The sequence below is a fragment of the Mauremys mutica genome, chromosome 14 (genome assembly GCF_020497125.1).
Source record: "Mauremys mutica isolate MM-2020 ecotype Southern chromosome 14, ASM2049712v1, whole genome shotgun sequence".
In the NCBI taxonomy this organism is placed as follows: domain Eukaryota; kingdom Metazoa; phylum Chordata; order Testudines; family Geoemydidae; genus Mauremys; species Mauremys mutica.
In genome coordinates this window covers 38224966-38241361 of record NC_059085.1, presented here as the reverse complement: position 1 = coordinate 38241361, position 16396 = coordinate 38224966, and the positions used below count along the sequence as shown (strand labels likewise).

The 16396-nt window shown below is 41.7% G+C and overlaps 1 long non-coding RNA gene across 1 annotated transcript; it reads right to left on the bottom strand.

Annotated features, from left to right (window-relative positions):
* Positions 1–507: 507 nt before the first annotated feature.
* Positions 508–10715, bottom strand: LOC123349607. The gene is made up of 3 exons (XR_006573597.1): positions 10610–10715; positions 2855–2901; positions 508–646 (listed from the first exon to the last, which is right to left on the bottom strand). It is a non-coding gene; the product is annotated as an uncharacterized LOC123349607 (long non-coding RNA).
* Between the last annotated feature and the right edge of the window lie 5681 nt (positions 10716–16396).

The following is a 16396-nucleotide window of genomic DNA, read 5'->3' as shown; positions in this document are numbered from 1 at the left end:
GTGAACCGGGGCCAGTGGGAGCCGTGATTGGCTGGACCTGTGGACGCGGCAGGTAAACAAACTGGCCCAGCCCACCAGAGGCTTTCCCTACACAAGCGGCGTCCCAAGTTTGGGAAACACTTCTTTAGAGCATATACCTCTGTGAAATACACATTTACATTAAAGCATTGGTACTCTCTGGAAATGTATATAATTAGGCAATGCCACTGATTTTCTTTCTTAAATGAGTAGTTTTTATTGGTTGAAGAATTATTTCAACATGATTAAATGCATAATGAGCCCAGCAAAATTGTTCTAAAAAAATTAAATAACCGGAGAAGTGCATTGTCTTTTTGTTGATGGCAAGTATCGTATCAGTTTAATTTCTGATGCGTCCTTTGTCAAGGGGCTATATCATGCTCAGTCAAAGGTCCCAATGAGCTAAGCCTCGATCCATCACTTAAGCACATGTTTAAGTCCTACTGAAGTCAATGAAGTATACACCTGTTGAATGGAAGTGGGGATTACTCACATGATTCTGCTGAAGTGTGTTTTTCCATGCTTGCCGACTTAGGGCCTTAAGATACATTTCTATCTCTAATTGCTCTCATCCTATAGCTTGGTCTGGGCTGCACTGGCTTCCATTGAAATTGTCCTTCATGATTCACTATGTTATTAGAAAGAAAAAAAATGTGTTGAAAGGAACATTTAGTGCCTGTGTAATTCAATCTAGTAATGAATTCTGTACAAGCAGTTACAATTAACGGATGTTGTTGCTGCCAAGTACATATCATTTCATAACCAGACTTAATTAAAAGAATAGTTGAGGTGCCTGACGTTCAGCTGCTCTTAGTTTCAGGTCTGTTTTTTCCCCCTCATCTAAACCTCAGAAACAGCAATCAGCAGCATTGAGAAACACAGTCTATTATCAAGGTAGGGACCGTGATTTTAACTCTTACTGATAGCAACACATTCCTTTAAAAGCACAAGCCCTATCTCTGTCCCTGAGGTCAACCTGCTGCTGGTCATAGCTGGGTCACAGGGTTCCCCTTCCAACTCCTGCTCATGCTTCCATGTTTGGGGAGACTGGAAGAGACCTCATAGCAAGCCAGCTATTGATGCCACACATGGAGGGCAATACCCACAGACTAATCTAGCTCCCCTCCTGCTTCAGCAACTGCTGAAAGAAGCAGCGAAATGGTTGGAGGCAGCTGTAGAGTACAATGTAGGGGCTGCAGCGAGAAATTGACACAATCTGAAGGATCCCTCAAGATATTAATTAGAGATGGATCAAAAGAAGGATCATAGACCCTCACATGCTTTTGAACTTTACTGGAGTTTGGATTTGGATTCCCTGAACAAAATCCACACACTATTGTACTGGTTTCAGGTCAGATCAAAAGGATCTTATTTTTCTATTTCATTGCAGCTGCACCAGAAAACTCACCAGACCAGTGCTTCATTCTCCTGGTGCTAATACAAATTATAGCTGTTTGGAAGTCACCATTTTATTTTCCTTTCAAAAATTTGCAGGGGAATGTTTGCCGGTGTGGGTTTGCACTTCGAATTTCAGTGTGCACTTATATGTGCATCAAAAATATAAATTTCCACGTTTCCAGTGAAAAGACCATTTTATCTTGGCAACCGGCCTCTTTTTCTTGAAAACATCCATTTTCATTTGGAAAAAGGGAACCATTCTGCTATGGGCCCTGCTTAGAGAACTTGCATATAAATGGTCTCATAACTAAATAAATAAATAAAAGTGTTTTGAATTTTATTATAAAAATATTTTTCCACCTGAAATTAAATGCACATAGAGCAGTGTTGCCTAGTGGATAGAGTGCATCACCTCTGTGCCTCAGTTTCTCCATCTATAAAATGGGGCTAAAGAGACTGATCTCTGTAAATCACTTTGCAAGTTATTGATGAAAAGTTCTATATAAGAGCTGGGCATTATGATTTTTATATTTATTTTATTGTATGTATTGTTATTAGCATAAAACATCATTGGCAAAACTCCCACAGGCTTCACTGGTGGAGGATTTTGTTAGCTTAGTCTGTTGTTGAGTATCGTGGAATCTGCTACAGCTTAACAGCTCTCTTCATTGTACAGCCTGAGGTTTGTATCCCACACACTAGCATTCATATATAATTAAGGATACAGGGTTTAATATAACTCAGATAAATTCATCAGTGGGATTAGTGTGATAGTCTGATGAATTCTGTTACAATTTACTCCTGAATATACTGCATATTTTAATCATGAATCAGACAGCAAAGCAAAGCAATTTAGGTGCACTCAGTATTGTTATTTCAAACTTTATTAATGAAGGGAGAATTATACATTTCTGCTGAATAAAACCGACTAAGCACCCTCAACTAAATCTTATTCATAATGAATTGTGCATAATGAATTGTGATTATTATGCAGTAAATTATTTTAAAGCTTGATACTAACCTTTAAATACAGATGAAGACATAGCAATATTCATGGAAATGAAAATGAAAACAAGTTCTTTAATAGACTGACAGAAAGTTTCAGTCTCCTAACACTAGTGATTTTTCTTAATCACTCATTAAAATAAAACAAAGTGTGAAGATTTACTGTGTAATATTCATTTTCTAATCAGTCATAGAAGGTGAAAGGCCAGATAATTCAGCCTAGCTCCCTGCCGATGCAGGATTGTTCTGTATGGTATGTAAGCTACTGTTCTGTCCAATCTAGTTTCAAATATCTCAAATGATAGAGCTTCCACTATTTCCCTTGGAAGATTATTGCACAAGCCTAATACCAGAATCACAGAAGTTACAGATGGAAAAGACCTATTAAGTCAAATACTATATGAATAACATTGAACATTTTTAAAATACACACTGATATCTTTCCTGGCCTCTCTTTTGGGAGATTCAAGCAGGTTTTTCCTGTAAGCAAAGCACAAAAACAAGGTAAAATAGTATTCTTTGTTTCTGGGCAGGTAACATTTATCTATCTTGATTTCTACTATGTCATTGTATGTAAGAGTTTACCACATAGTGGACAAAATTTTCAGCTTATGGGTGCTGTTCATTTGTTCTATTCATTTTTTGCAGTGTTAGGATTGGTCTCCTAAATTACATAGCATTTTTTTTTCTGGGTGTCTGAAACTTTTTAATGAGCAGAACAAAGAATGAAGAACAATGATTTGTGAACTGACTTGTTTGTCCATAGGCACCCATGTATGTAAGCAGAGAGGGGTATTGGTAGGAAGAACAATGCTTCCCTAACTGTTCTTGCAAACAAATGTATTTTTCACCAATAGTGATTTTTAAGATGTACAAACATTATCAAACAAAAATATTCACTCAAATTTTGAATGGCTTTTTGCAACACTTGACCAAGCCCCACTCATAAGACATCATCCATGGATTCGGAAAATGCATATGCATTTAGGAAGGTGTCTATGAGGAAACAGATTTCTCTAGATTCTGTCACTCTGGCGTTGTATGAAAAGTTTTATTTAGGTCTCTTTGTTAATGCAGAGTCGCTACGAAAATACAACCTTCTTCCAGCTGGCCATTGTACAGGATCCTTTATACATGTACTGCTATCTCCCATGGCCACTTCAGTGTGACTTGGTGAAAAATGAATGCGATCTAGTGGCCTTTTGGAGGAGGAATTGTGGCTGGGACAATAACTAGCAAAAATTCATATTCAACATCTAAGTGAACAGAGATTCTAGGTAGCTAACATAAGCCCGGAAATGTTGGGATGACTCCCCAAAAGTATCTGAACTTTTGTGGTTCCTTTTTCTGTCATAACTCCTCCCCCCTTTGCAACTGTTAACATTCTACTCCCAATTGACCCCAACTCCCAGCAACTTGTTCTACCTTTGGTTCTCAAGGTGAGTTTTGTACCCAGCAGCTGTTGCAGTCTCTCTGCTCAGTTCCAATGCCTGGTCTACATGAAAAATCCCTCACATACAGGGCATTCTGGGGCTTCCTCTTTTATGAATGAAATTTCCATTCGGACTGACACCAGGGACCAAGAGATTGGTGCAGTAACTGGGACCTGGAACATTAGCACCATGGGAGGGAAGCCTATGAAGCATCTTAGCCAAACTTTAAAGTAGAGTTGGGGGTCAGGTTGGAGACAGGCTGAATTGTCAGGCTGGATTTTATTTTTTCTTGATTTGGTCACCTATGACAAAACCAAATGGCCTGCAGTAAGGAAATGCATGTGTCCAATAGGTTGGAACAGACCCTTTGGATACTTTTTTAGAAAGTTATAATCTGATCTATCACCATTAATAAATTCCATAACTATGTAATAAAATGTAACCAAGCAGACAGCACCTATTGGTACTTGAACTTTTAAATCTTTAATACGAGGTCCACTGCTTCATACATGGCAATTTTACTTTTTAAAAAAAAGACTTTAGTGCAGTGATACTCAGACTGAGGCTTAGGAGCCACATATGGCTCTTTAATGTGTCTCCTGAAGCTCTTTGTAGCACATGATATTAAAACACTGTGATGTAATTATTAACCAAGTTAAGTTATTAACCAATCAGGATGCTTTTACTATGTAATTAACCAATTGTAGAATACTTGGTCAGTCATTTTGCTGGGAGAATTATATATACACAAATAGTAAATGAAACAATGAATTCATACTACTGTGGCTCTTTTGGGTAATGTTGATCTGTAGTTTGGCTCCTGAATCACAGAGGTCTGAGTATCACTCCTTTAGTACTTAATGTAGTTGGCCAGAGTTCTGTATATATAGGCAATAAAGTAATATCTTCCAAATAGTCTTGCTCAGTAGTTCTAGTGTTCAGCTACGTACCAGCTACTGTTAGGCACAAATCAGTGGTTATTATCTTGAGTGTTTCCATGACCATTTACCAACACCAGCTGTCATCAGACTGTGACTTTTATTAATAAGAACAAATTAGATCTGAAGTATTTTTCTTCTCCTTAAAGTTAAAGTGACTCATATATACCTGAAAGGTTTCAATATCTATCTATTTCTAGTCCATAAGTGGGTCCTGATTCCCCATTGCCTCGTGCCACTTACAGCAGTGCAAAGTGGAAGTAAAGTGTTTCCAGCTTAGAGTAGTTGCATTTTATACCCACCTTGCACAGTTGAAAATGATGACACAAGCTGTAAGACAGTGGAGAATGTGTCCTAATGGTATCTCCATACCAGTACAATAACTTTTCAGATCACACTAATTACTGGCATCATATTATCACAAACGACATGAACTTTTATTATAACAAAAACTTTGCTGAGCTTTTCATAACTTGTCTTTTAGTCAGCCTAATGTTTCTGTCCCTTTCACCCACAAAGATGGACAAGGATTAGAACAGATAAATTCTAAATTCTGTGTCTCCAGAGTTTATTTTTCTGCTTGCTTGCAAATGGAACCGTATGAGGAAATGCCTGTTTTCCAGAAGACGTGCTAACTCAATAAAGGATATTTTTCCCCAATCCTAAACTTATGGATACAGTGCAATAAACACTGAAGATTACTTGCCTCCATTAATGAACGGAAAAAGCCGATAAAACATATGGTGAGCCTTTTGTTTCCGTTAATCATCAGGCAGGAGGACTGACTGATAAGCAAATGTATTAAGATTTTCTAATTACAAATTTCACTTGCAAATTACTTCTTTCTTGAAGTATCTTCGTTACTGGAACACAGCAGATAAACAATATGGTGCAAAGAACTATATTTTTCAGTGGGCTAGATTCTAAGCTGATATAAAGAGACCTAGTTCCACTGAAGCAATGTTGTAGAAGGAACAGATAGGTCCTTACTGAAGGGGAGAAACTACTTTTCAAATAGGAGTCTCTTCAATAATCAGCAAAAGTGAAATGAGAAACAGAATTCTACTCTGTTTTAGAAGGAAAACACTGGTCCTAGAAGGGACTGTTTTAAGGTAGATAATTTCATGCTGCCTGCGGGATGCCAAAAGATGGAGCATCAAAGCCAGATCCTCGGCTGGTGTAAATCAGCACAGCTTTATTGAAATCAATGCACCATTCCCAGTTTACACCAGTTGAGGAGAACGCTTTAAGGCCCAGATTCTCAAAGGTATTAATGGGGGGTAGGCATCTAAATACCTCTAGAGGTCTGGGCCTAAATGTTCTTCTTTCTGCTGCAGCAATCTCTCTTCCGTCCCTGTCATTCGGCAGGCTGCATTAAACCTATTGTGTTATTCAGAGGTGTAAAACAGAGTATTATAAAGAGAGACAGAAAAAGATTATTCACCCTTTTTACCACCAGCACATAAGAACGGTGGAAAGAGCAATCCACCAGATCGACTTGACCGTGACACCTTACCCTTCAACATTTTTGCTGTCATTAACTGCAGGCCCCAGAAATGCATGGAAGTCAAATTTAGACCCCTGTATATTTCCATCCTTAACTGCACTCTGCCATTGCAAGCACCTTTCCCCCACAACCTCCTGAAGCATATACTACCCATTCTCTGAAAGGGCAATCATTTAAAGGCCATCTGCTTGTAGGGACCCTGGTCCCAGTTTTTGAAAGGCAGGGATCTTAATAGGACATTCAAATCCCATATTAGATTTGTATTGTGGTGGCCCCATGTGGGATGCAAGGATGGGCAGTGTCATCATATGGTGGTAGAAGAACATACAAGAAATCTCCCCTTATCCTTGTACAAGAAGCCAATTACAACGGAACCATTGTTCTATGCTAGTTCTGATGTTACTCTCTCTAGAGGGAGAGGGGAGAGATTAGGTTAAGGGGGATATATATGGATAGGTAGAAGTGAGAGGTGGGAATGTCAATCAGTACCTGCAGCTGTCCATTAGAAACCGGCTGTGTGCTTGCTATATTCTAGTTCGCCTGGGTCAGGAAAGGATATATTTTAATTAGAGCTCCAGGGAGCTGTTGAACAAGCTCTTCTAGAGCCTGATCATTTGGAAAAGCTGGCATAATCACAGTTGTTTACTTGCTAGGCGCTGGATAAAAAAGCAGCTCTGAGGGTTGCCAATATTTATTTATGTGATTCTTTCATTTTATTCAGAGAGTGAGAGCAATCAGCAAAGCAAGTCTCTGGAAACAAAATGAGCCCACAGAAGCATTCATTTTTCCTAAGCGATTTCTCTGTTGAATAATCAAGCTTCTACTAGGTTTGGGAGCTTTTCTTTTTCAAGATAGCTTCTTAGCTAAGTGGCTCCTTCCAGGCTCTCACTGGAGCGCAGATCACCAAGACTGTCTAAGAGTTTAACAGGAGTTTCCAAGTGTACCCACTGCCTGGTCTTTGTAATCAGAGACCTCACATTATTCATTTAGTTAATGAAAACACAAGACTGTATTTAATTTCAGTGATATTCAAGCACGGATTCTTTTGTGGATGTGTTTTAATTAGTGGCGGAGGATACTGTTCCTAATATATTAAAGGAACTGAATTCGTATATCAAGGGAAAAGCAGAGAGAAGAATTAACCCAGGGCCTGATCCTGCTAACACATATGTATGTGAGATGTCCCACTGAACTGTGTTTGCCTGATGGAATGGGGAGGCAGTGTGGCCTAGTGGAGAGTGCACTAGAAGACTCGAGAGACTTAGGTTCTATTCCCAGCTGTGCCACTGGTCTTCTGGGTGAGTCAATTCCCCCTCACTGAGCCTCAGTTTCCCCATCTTTTAAAATGGGGATAATGGTACCTCCTTTGTAAAGCACTCAGAGATACAATGCCTAGCACAACAGTACCCTCAGTTCAGTTGGGGTCTCAAGGTTCTATTGCAATGCAAATAATAATACTAAGTGGGAATACCGTGAAGGAAAATACTCTTATGCTGTAGCACTGTTTCCTTAATGGGGATTGCAAGAGGTGTTCTTATTCTCTGTAGCGTATGAATTACCAGACTGGATCTGACAAATGCTTCAAGTGTAAGAAACCCTATAGCAGGCAGTATGCAATATTCTGACCATGAAATATTTTATTCCAGCCCCATATGAAAGGCACAATTATAATTGACATCTAGGGCTCCTGTTAGGCAAACACAGTTCAATGGGACTAATCCTCTCCCTTTTCTTCCCTACTCTCTGTATTTCAGTGACACCGAAGCATCTCCGCTACCCCGATAGTGGAGACTCTCCACCAAAATCTCAGGTGGGGAAGCACTTTTGAAACCAGCTTCCCTTAAGCCCCCACTGTATTTCCTGGGATGCTTAAAAAAGCCTGGTTGCCCTCTTGTAGACCCTGCTACTGCTGCTTTAGGGCCACCTAGTGCCATGGGTGCTACACGGGGAGGGATTATAGAACAGATAACCCTCCCCTAGGAGAGGGATGTTACTGGCATGAACAGCTCTCTAGGAAAGGTGGAATTTAGAGCTTTGATTGGTTCATATTGAATCAAGATGAAATGTAAAGTAAAATAAATGTATTTCCTTTCATTTTTCTGAATAGAATGACCATTTATTACATGGACAACTTCCATGAGGCAGGGTGATACGTGACAACGCCGAATCCTGTGGTGATCTAAGGAAACCTGGGGATCCTTCTCTGTCTATTCCCCTTCTCTGGCTTATGGTAGCCAGTTGTACCCTACAATACATTTAACCTCCACGCTGTTGCCTTATGACTGAAGTTAGCGAGCAATCAGTAGGTCTAAATCGGATTCTTTCTTCCAATAAGAGCAAGAGAACCCCCACCACCCGCCTATTCTTGTCCCCTCGTATATGAATTGCATTTATATACTTCTGTGCTACTCAGTTACCGTGTAGCAAAGTAAGGACTTGTCAAGCCCCTTTTCAACTCTGGTTAAACTTGCTCTTCCTGTACTTGGAAGTTTATTCCCCATACTGCATAAAGACAGCTCCTTTGAGTTCCTCCGATTCCTTCCTCAGCTTCTCTTTGCCCCTTTTGTGTTAGGAACATAACCCCTTTATACCATCTGTCCTCTGCATCACCTACAGGCTTGTTTGTATACTTGTCTCCATAAGTTACCCTTCTAAGCGCCTTTTCTCTGAGCAATCCAGAGCACCCTGCTCACTGTAGTCCCACAATAGCCAGAAGAATGAACCCACAAAACATTCACATGCCAAACTAACAGGTACTCGTGCAATGAGTAACTCGTATCTAGGATGGATAGACTGTTGCTTTCATTCCTAAGTACAGGTGCCGATCGCCAGGTTCTAGACTTACAAGGCTGCCCCTTCCTTCAAGCTGCTCTGAAGCGTGGAGAACCACAAACCCATCACAAGCTGCATTGGGTCGTTTGGCCTGACAGTGGAGACTTTGAAAAGCTGCTAGTACATTTCAGTCTGGTTTATCGGAGGGGCAGGGATATAAACAAGTTTTACAGTCCCAGCAGAACCTTAAGGGGTCAGTGTGGGCTCTTCAGCCATAGGGCTGCAAGGAAGAGGCAGTTGTTCTTCTCTAGCAGAAATCCGCAGGCAAATTTGCCTCCTGGGGCTCTATGGAGCGCAGTCACTTTGTCACAGATGAGGCGGCAGGGCTGTCATTGCCACGCCCTTTGTGCTGTGGCAGGCACTAGCTTTCCAGAGCCCTCGCTCTCCCATGCAAGGACATGGCTTTCCCAAGTCCCCTGAGCCATGTGCGTGCTAGGGAGCACTCCTTGTGCCTGCCCCTCCTTCCAGACACAACCGAGCCCTAACTATCCACTATGAAAGTAACGGTCCTGTGGCAGCCCATTATATCACAGCAGCAATTTGATGCTTTTTAAAGATCCTGTGCCCAGTATGTTTCTCCAACATACAGTAAGAACAAATGAAATCCTTATACTAATGAACACTCTAGGAGCAGCTGGTTAGAACCCTTTGGATTAACAGGGAACACCATCTCTAATTTCCCTGTAGCTCGAGCTCAGTATGGATAGAAACCATCTCCTCTTTCCTATCTATCATCACTGAGAGCAGCCTAAATTTCTTGTGACTCAACCCTCATCCCCAGATCTCTGTGCTTTACAGAAGGCCACAGCCTCTAGAAATTTATAATGATCTCCAGCTGGCCCTCATCCCCAATTAACAGAGGGATGTTTTCCCCCTAGCCCTTGCTCTGAATCATTAACCTTTTGTGTGCCCCAGGACACCACTAAAAGAAGGGGGGAGTGAGAGAGAAAAGGCTTAGCTGGAGCCCCCTCCAAATACTCACATTGGAATTCAGTGACATGGTTAAATCCCTCATGCCACAATGTTACAGGAGGGATCTCCTGACCAGTGTGTTGTAAAATAAGATAAACAGTTCGGAATCACTGTGTTACAGAAACACTGTTTGTGTTTTAGTTTAAACCCCTTTTCACCCAAACAAAAAGGACGGTGCAGGATTCAATCTATAACTTAAACCCAGGTCAGCTCCTTTCATAATCCAGAAGAACTGAACACAGGCATGTCTCGTGATGGGCTCTAGTCTTATTCCACCATGCTGAAAAGAGTTAGTGCACATATATTCATAGAAAGGAAGCTCCAGGCTAGTAGCTCAAGACTCAGTTGGAGAAATGGCAAAATACATGACACTCATTCTTTGTCTTGGAGCAAGCGTTCCAATTAACAATTTTAAAACACATAATTGTATGTATTTCAGCATATATAATCCAAATATAATGCATAGAAAGCTATGCAAATATGATCCCTGTTAGCATGAAACTTACAAGAGAGTCTGTAACCTGGCCAAGTAAATTGATGCTTTGTCCCAAGAAGCAGGAGACAGTTGATCATATCCTCAGTCTTCTTCCAGCAGATAAATCTCTAACAGACCTGGGGAAAAAAAATCATATATAGCAAATGTCCTAGAAACTAGGTCAGGAGAGAATTCAGACATTGGGTTGGGTTTTGATATACAGTTTATCTTTGCATGGAATGTTCAGAACCAAGGGTTACTTCAGAAAAAAATTAAATCATAGCACACGATCCTGAAAATATATATTCCTGAGCATGTTTACTACTGCATGTAGTCCCATTGATAAGTGTTTGCAAAATTGGGCCCATAAATAGAACCCAGAAAAAAACCATCACTTGGATCATGCATTCCCAATAATTTTGTAGAAACTCTCTGTACATATGACCCACTCCTGCTATCTTCTCCCATATAAATCTCCCACTGAAGTTGATGTAATTTCAGCCTGAGTCAAGAGCATAAGATTTACTAGATGCAACACATACATCAGAAGTTAAAGTCCTTGCCCCTAAAAGCTTACATTTTAAATGGAAAGATGTGGGGAAATAGAGTGATTCGGTGTGATCTTGTTATTGTGTCTTATTTGTTTCACAATTTTTGTTTGGATTTCATTTTTTCAAGCTATCCATTTTCACCCTTCTCTGTAGAAGGATTTATAGGGCTTCAGGAAGAAGTAAATTTAAAGGAGAGAAATGAGACCTGGTCGCCCAGGCTACGGAGGGTAGTTAAAGATATAGGGGGCTGCATGGAAGGAAGTCCTAAGTCAGGAACTGGCAACCTTTGGCACATGGCTCACCAGGGAAAAAGCCTCTGGCGGGCCGGGCCAGTTTATTTACCTACCGCATCCACAGGTTCAGCTGATCGCGGCTCCCACTTGCTGCAGTTCACCGTCCCAGGCCAATGGGGGCTGCGGGAAGTGGCGTGGGCCGAGGGATGTCCTGGCCGCCGCTTCTCGCCGCCCCCATTGGCCTGCGACGGTGAACTGTGGCCAGTGGGAGCCATGATCAGCCAAACCTGCTGACACAGCAGGTAAACAAACTGGCCCAGCCCGCCAGAGTGCTTACCCTGGCGAGCCACATGCCAAAGGTTGCCGACCCCTGTCCTAGGTAGAAGAGCAAGTTTATTCCCATAACTGTTTTCCTTTGAGGTGGGTGGGGGAGAGGTGGGACGTTGGGCATGCTCATCTCCTGGACTGATCCCACTACTGCAGTGCTGGTGTCCGGATCCCTTGCACTGTTAACTTATTCCACTGCTTCAGTCAGCAAAAGGATCCGAGACAGGGTAATCCATCAGGGTTTATTTGGAGAGGAAAGCGCATGGCAGAGGCGTGGCTCAGAGCTGGGCTCTCTGCTCTGTCTGGGGAGCGCCCGGCCGTGTAGAGGTGGCCTGGCTCGGGGAACAGGGCAGGGAGGGATGCTGGGCAGCCAGTCAGCGTCCCAGCTCCAGAGCTTATATTTGTGCCAGGGCTCTTCGTGGCAGTTCAGAGCCCTGGCACCCCTGCGCTTGCTGCATCAGTTATGAAAGTAAAAAAAAAAATTGTTTGAGCCTCGGCACCTAATTGCTTGAGCCGCGGCACCTCTTTCATTACAGATGAAGCACTGCCCAGCTCGCACAGTGTGGAGAGCCAGGGGCCGAGTGAGCCAGGTGGTTCCTGCCAGCTTCCAATCTGCCAGGTCCTGGCAAGAGGCGGATCCTGGCAAGAGCACGCCCCACAGTTTGAAAACCTCTGTGCTAAATGGAAGGTAGAAGTCATGGGGGGGGGGGCGGCGCACAGGACCCTGCATGATCCCCCCGGCATCTCTTCTGGGGCCACAAATATGCTTGCTTGCCATGGGTACAGCTCTGAATGAGGGCTACATGAATTAGTGCTATTTAATGAGTTGAGCGCACCTATGTAAAGGCTGTAGTTCACTGGGGAAATGAGCTGTTGCTGGCACCACTTGGAGGTTAAATCTTGCAAGGACAGCCCAGAGAACTTCGGCTCAATCAGGCTGAAACCAAAACCTTACACTTGGTTTTGGGTCAGATCCAAATGGCAATGGTGGCCTTAAGCCTCCTGTAGTACTGCATCTTTGCCTCTCAGGTATTATGTATTAAGGAAGCACATGGGTCTCCTGGCATACTTAAATATTACATATTAAATGTGAAGCAGAATATTGACTCCATGTCAAGGCATTGAAACCCGCATGTCAGTGCTGATCATATAGTCTTTTGCATTGCCCTTTCAGTTCTTGATTCTGCGGTTGCCACTTTAATGCTGGATTCCGTGATTGTTGCTGTTGAAATGAGAGATCCAGATCCACAAAGAAATAAGTGGGAGTAAGGTATCTAAACTCCTTTGAAGATCAGGGCCTACCTCTATAAAGAACATGAGCACAAAGTGACAGATTAGGAACGTGCAAACTGAGCATGTAGCATTTTGAACTAATAAGACCAAGTGAGTTGAAATTTTTGAATGAAGAGGGATGGGGTTTTGTTGTTGTTGTTTTTAACCCAAACCCAGCCATTTTTTGAAATCATTTTTCCCTCCCACAAAAGATTGTTGACATTGTCAAAGTGTTTCATCATTTGTGAAAATTTGGGCCTTTTCTCTATCAAGATCTTTTGTTTATCAAGAACCTGGTTGTTCAAACAAATGAAAAATGGGTCCATTTCAAAGACTTTAAAAGGAAAACAAGTTCAAAATTTCCACATAGGTTTTCATTTTTCAACCAGCTTTAAATAAGAACTCAGAATTCAGTCTGTACGGCCCGTTCTTTTATCTAATATTCATCTATTTGCTTCTTCTTCTCCTCTTTTATTTTTGAGAGACAATATTTTAGTGATGCAACCTGGGGAACAATTAAGTTTAATTCTCACACATATCACATTTTTTTCACTTTCAGATATTTTACTACCTCATACAGCATTAAAGAGAAGTTTATTATCAGCTTGCAGTCTGGCTTAAACATACACATTCACAGAGTTATGCAAAGCTGAATCGGATCTTCATAATTAATAGCTCTTTTTCCCTTTGTTTCCTATTGTGTGGGAGGATTTTACGCTTCCTAACATCCATCTGCACAAAGAGAATTTAGAATGCATTTCGTAATGAAACCCATCTAAAAATCACCTTGTATGATTGAGGATGCCTTAAATAACCAGGTGTGGTCTTGTCAGAAGATTAATTTCAGAAAAAAAAATCAGGAGAGAAAACACCCACATTTCTTTTATTCTAGAACAGCAGGAAAGTTTAACATCAGCTTTTGTCTGGTAGCCATTAAATCTTGAATTGTTTTCTAGGCGGAATTGTCACTACATGTTCCATAAGGATTAACTAATATATTGCTATTAGAATAGTCACTGACTCAGTATATCCAAAGATTGGACGATTAAACAAGAGCTGATTGTCATAAAAGCAAAGCAAAATGCTTTGTTTCTTATTCAGGACTGAAAAGTTAGAATTTTCAGCATTTCAGAGGCTGGTTTCCCATTTGCCATCTTGACAAGAAGGTTTTGGGTTTTTTTCCAAACAGCAAAACTGGCTGGTCACGTCTCTCAGCAGAATGCTGCATTTCAACAGCCGTGCATTACAGACGATCGTGAATCATGAAGCATTAGAGACTCATGCTGATTTCCTTTGTTCAATCTCTGACAGCCTAGCAAGTAATTAATTAATTAATGTTTTCTATAATCAGGCAACTCTCTCTTGCATAGGGTGCGAGTGTCCAACACAACTAGATGTGCCTAAGACATCAGGTTGTGACAAAGTTTGAAGATGTGTTCAACAATATTGCTGATAAGAAACATGATGCTTGGAATGGTGTTTATTTTAAAAGGAAAACTATTAGTATTTGCACAGATTCCACTTTCATTTCCAAACCGAATACACAATATAAAAGCCTGCACATTCTGAGCTCCTGTCGCTGCTTTATCAGCTTTAGATGCCATTTCCTAAGAGAACGTTTCGATCAGTTAGACACATTTTGCTCTGCTAAACAGCTTTCCCTGTAAAGGAAATTGTTGCTTTGCTGCCAACTGTTACTTATTTAGGCCCAAATTTTCAGACGTGAACAGCAATTCAATTTTTGGGTACCCAACTGGAGATCGGAAAGATGCAGGTTATAAACAAATGTCTGTCATATGTAGTATCTTTTATTGTGCTTTGATGACAATCTGTAAATATTATCCAAATCAGACCCATTTCCCATCTAAACTTTTGATACGCCATCTCTAAACACGGAAGAAATATATAAAGTTTCATTTACTATACATACCTTATAATATAAACAAAGACAAACACTGATGGAACAGGCTATATTGAATTCTCAGTTGAGCAGCAATGTCTTGCTGTTAAAGAAAGCAATTAATTAGATTAATGGACATTTACTGGAATAATTAGGAAATGTTGATTTTTTATATGAGAAAGATGATTAATTTAGAGCCAACCACTGGATGTAAATCCAAATCAGATTGGTTTTTTGCATTTAAATTTTACTTTTTAATCTATGCCTCTCTCCAAGTTTTGTATTAGAAATGCCAGTTAAATCCAGGGGGGTAGTAAAGAGAGGAAAGATAACATGACAGAAAAGAATATCCAGTACTGCCAACCCCGAAGGTTCAAAAATAAAGATTATACTGTGTTTTGGCATCTGTCTTTTTGAACACCCCCTGCCCACCCGCATTCTGCGTGTGTGACAATCAGTGTCACCCACTATCCCAAATGTATTGAGTACAGAGACTTCAGCCCCCATGCAGAAGTTCTCACCCCCACATATGCCCATCCCTTGCCCAGCAATTAATTCTGCCCCGAGATCAGTCATCTCCCTCACAGCCCCCACTTCAATTCTGCTGCCACAGCTGCCTGTCACATCAATTCTACCCATCCCTTAGCAGCCCTCACATCAGTTCTGCCCCCACATCTGCCCAGCCCCCACATCAGTTCCTCAAACCCCAACGCTGCTTCTCCTGGGATTCTTCATCCCCTTTCTCCCAGATCTAAGGGGGCAGACTGCACCCCTTCTCCCTTTCCCTGCTGGGTGTTTGCAGGGAGGGAGGGGGAGGAGTAGAGGAGCTGTCTCATTGTTTTGGGGGCAAAAGGGAGAGGGTAGCCACCCTGAGCTGCTGGGCTCTTTCTCTCTCTCCTGCCTCCCACAGCGAGCATGGTACCAACTCCTGAGGGAGCGGGAGAGAGCTCTGCCTGTTTCCTGCCGCAGCCCTCGTTGGACGCTCCTTCCCAGGAGGTGGGCCTTCCAACTGAAATCCCATGACTCATGAAAAAACATCACAAGACTTGGCTTGTCATGAGAGAGTCACACAGGAAGCAGCATGGATGCATAAATACATGGTTGAGATTTTCAAAGCTAGGGGGCTTGGACAGCCAGGGTGGGATTTTCAGAAGCTCCTAAGGGAACTATTCTGGCACCCAGCTCCCATCGACTGACAATGGGAGCCGGGCACTTAACTTATTTAGACACTTTTGAAAACTGTCTGAATTGTCTTTTGAAAATTAGGTGCCCAGATTGTTTGGGTATCTTTGAAAATCTTAGCCTACGTATATAAAGTCATGTTGCACTGCATAGACTATGCCAAATATTCAGTAACCCTGTATGCATTTCCATTTGGTAATTATTCACCAAACTCCCTAGTCTCAGGCCCCTGGGTATATTCAGTTGCACTGGTGGAAACCTCAGTCCCCAACAGTGGAATGTCTGCCTAGAGTGGCAGCGGCACAAATCATTTGCAACTCCTGGGAGGACTTGTCCAAGTGAGACAAGCTCCG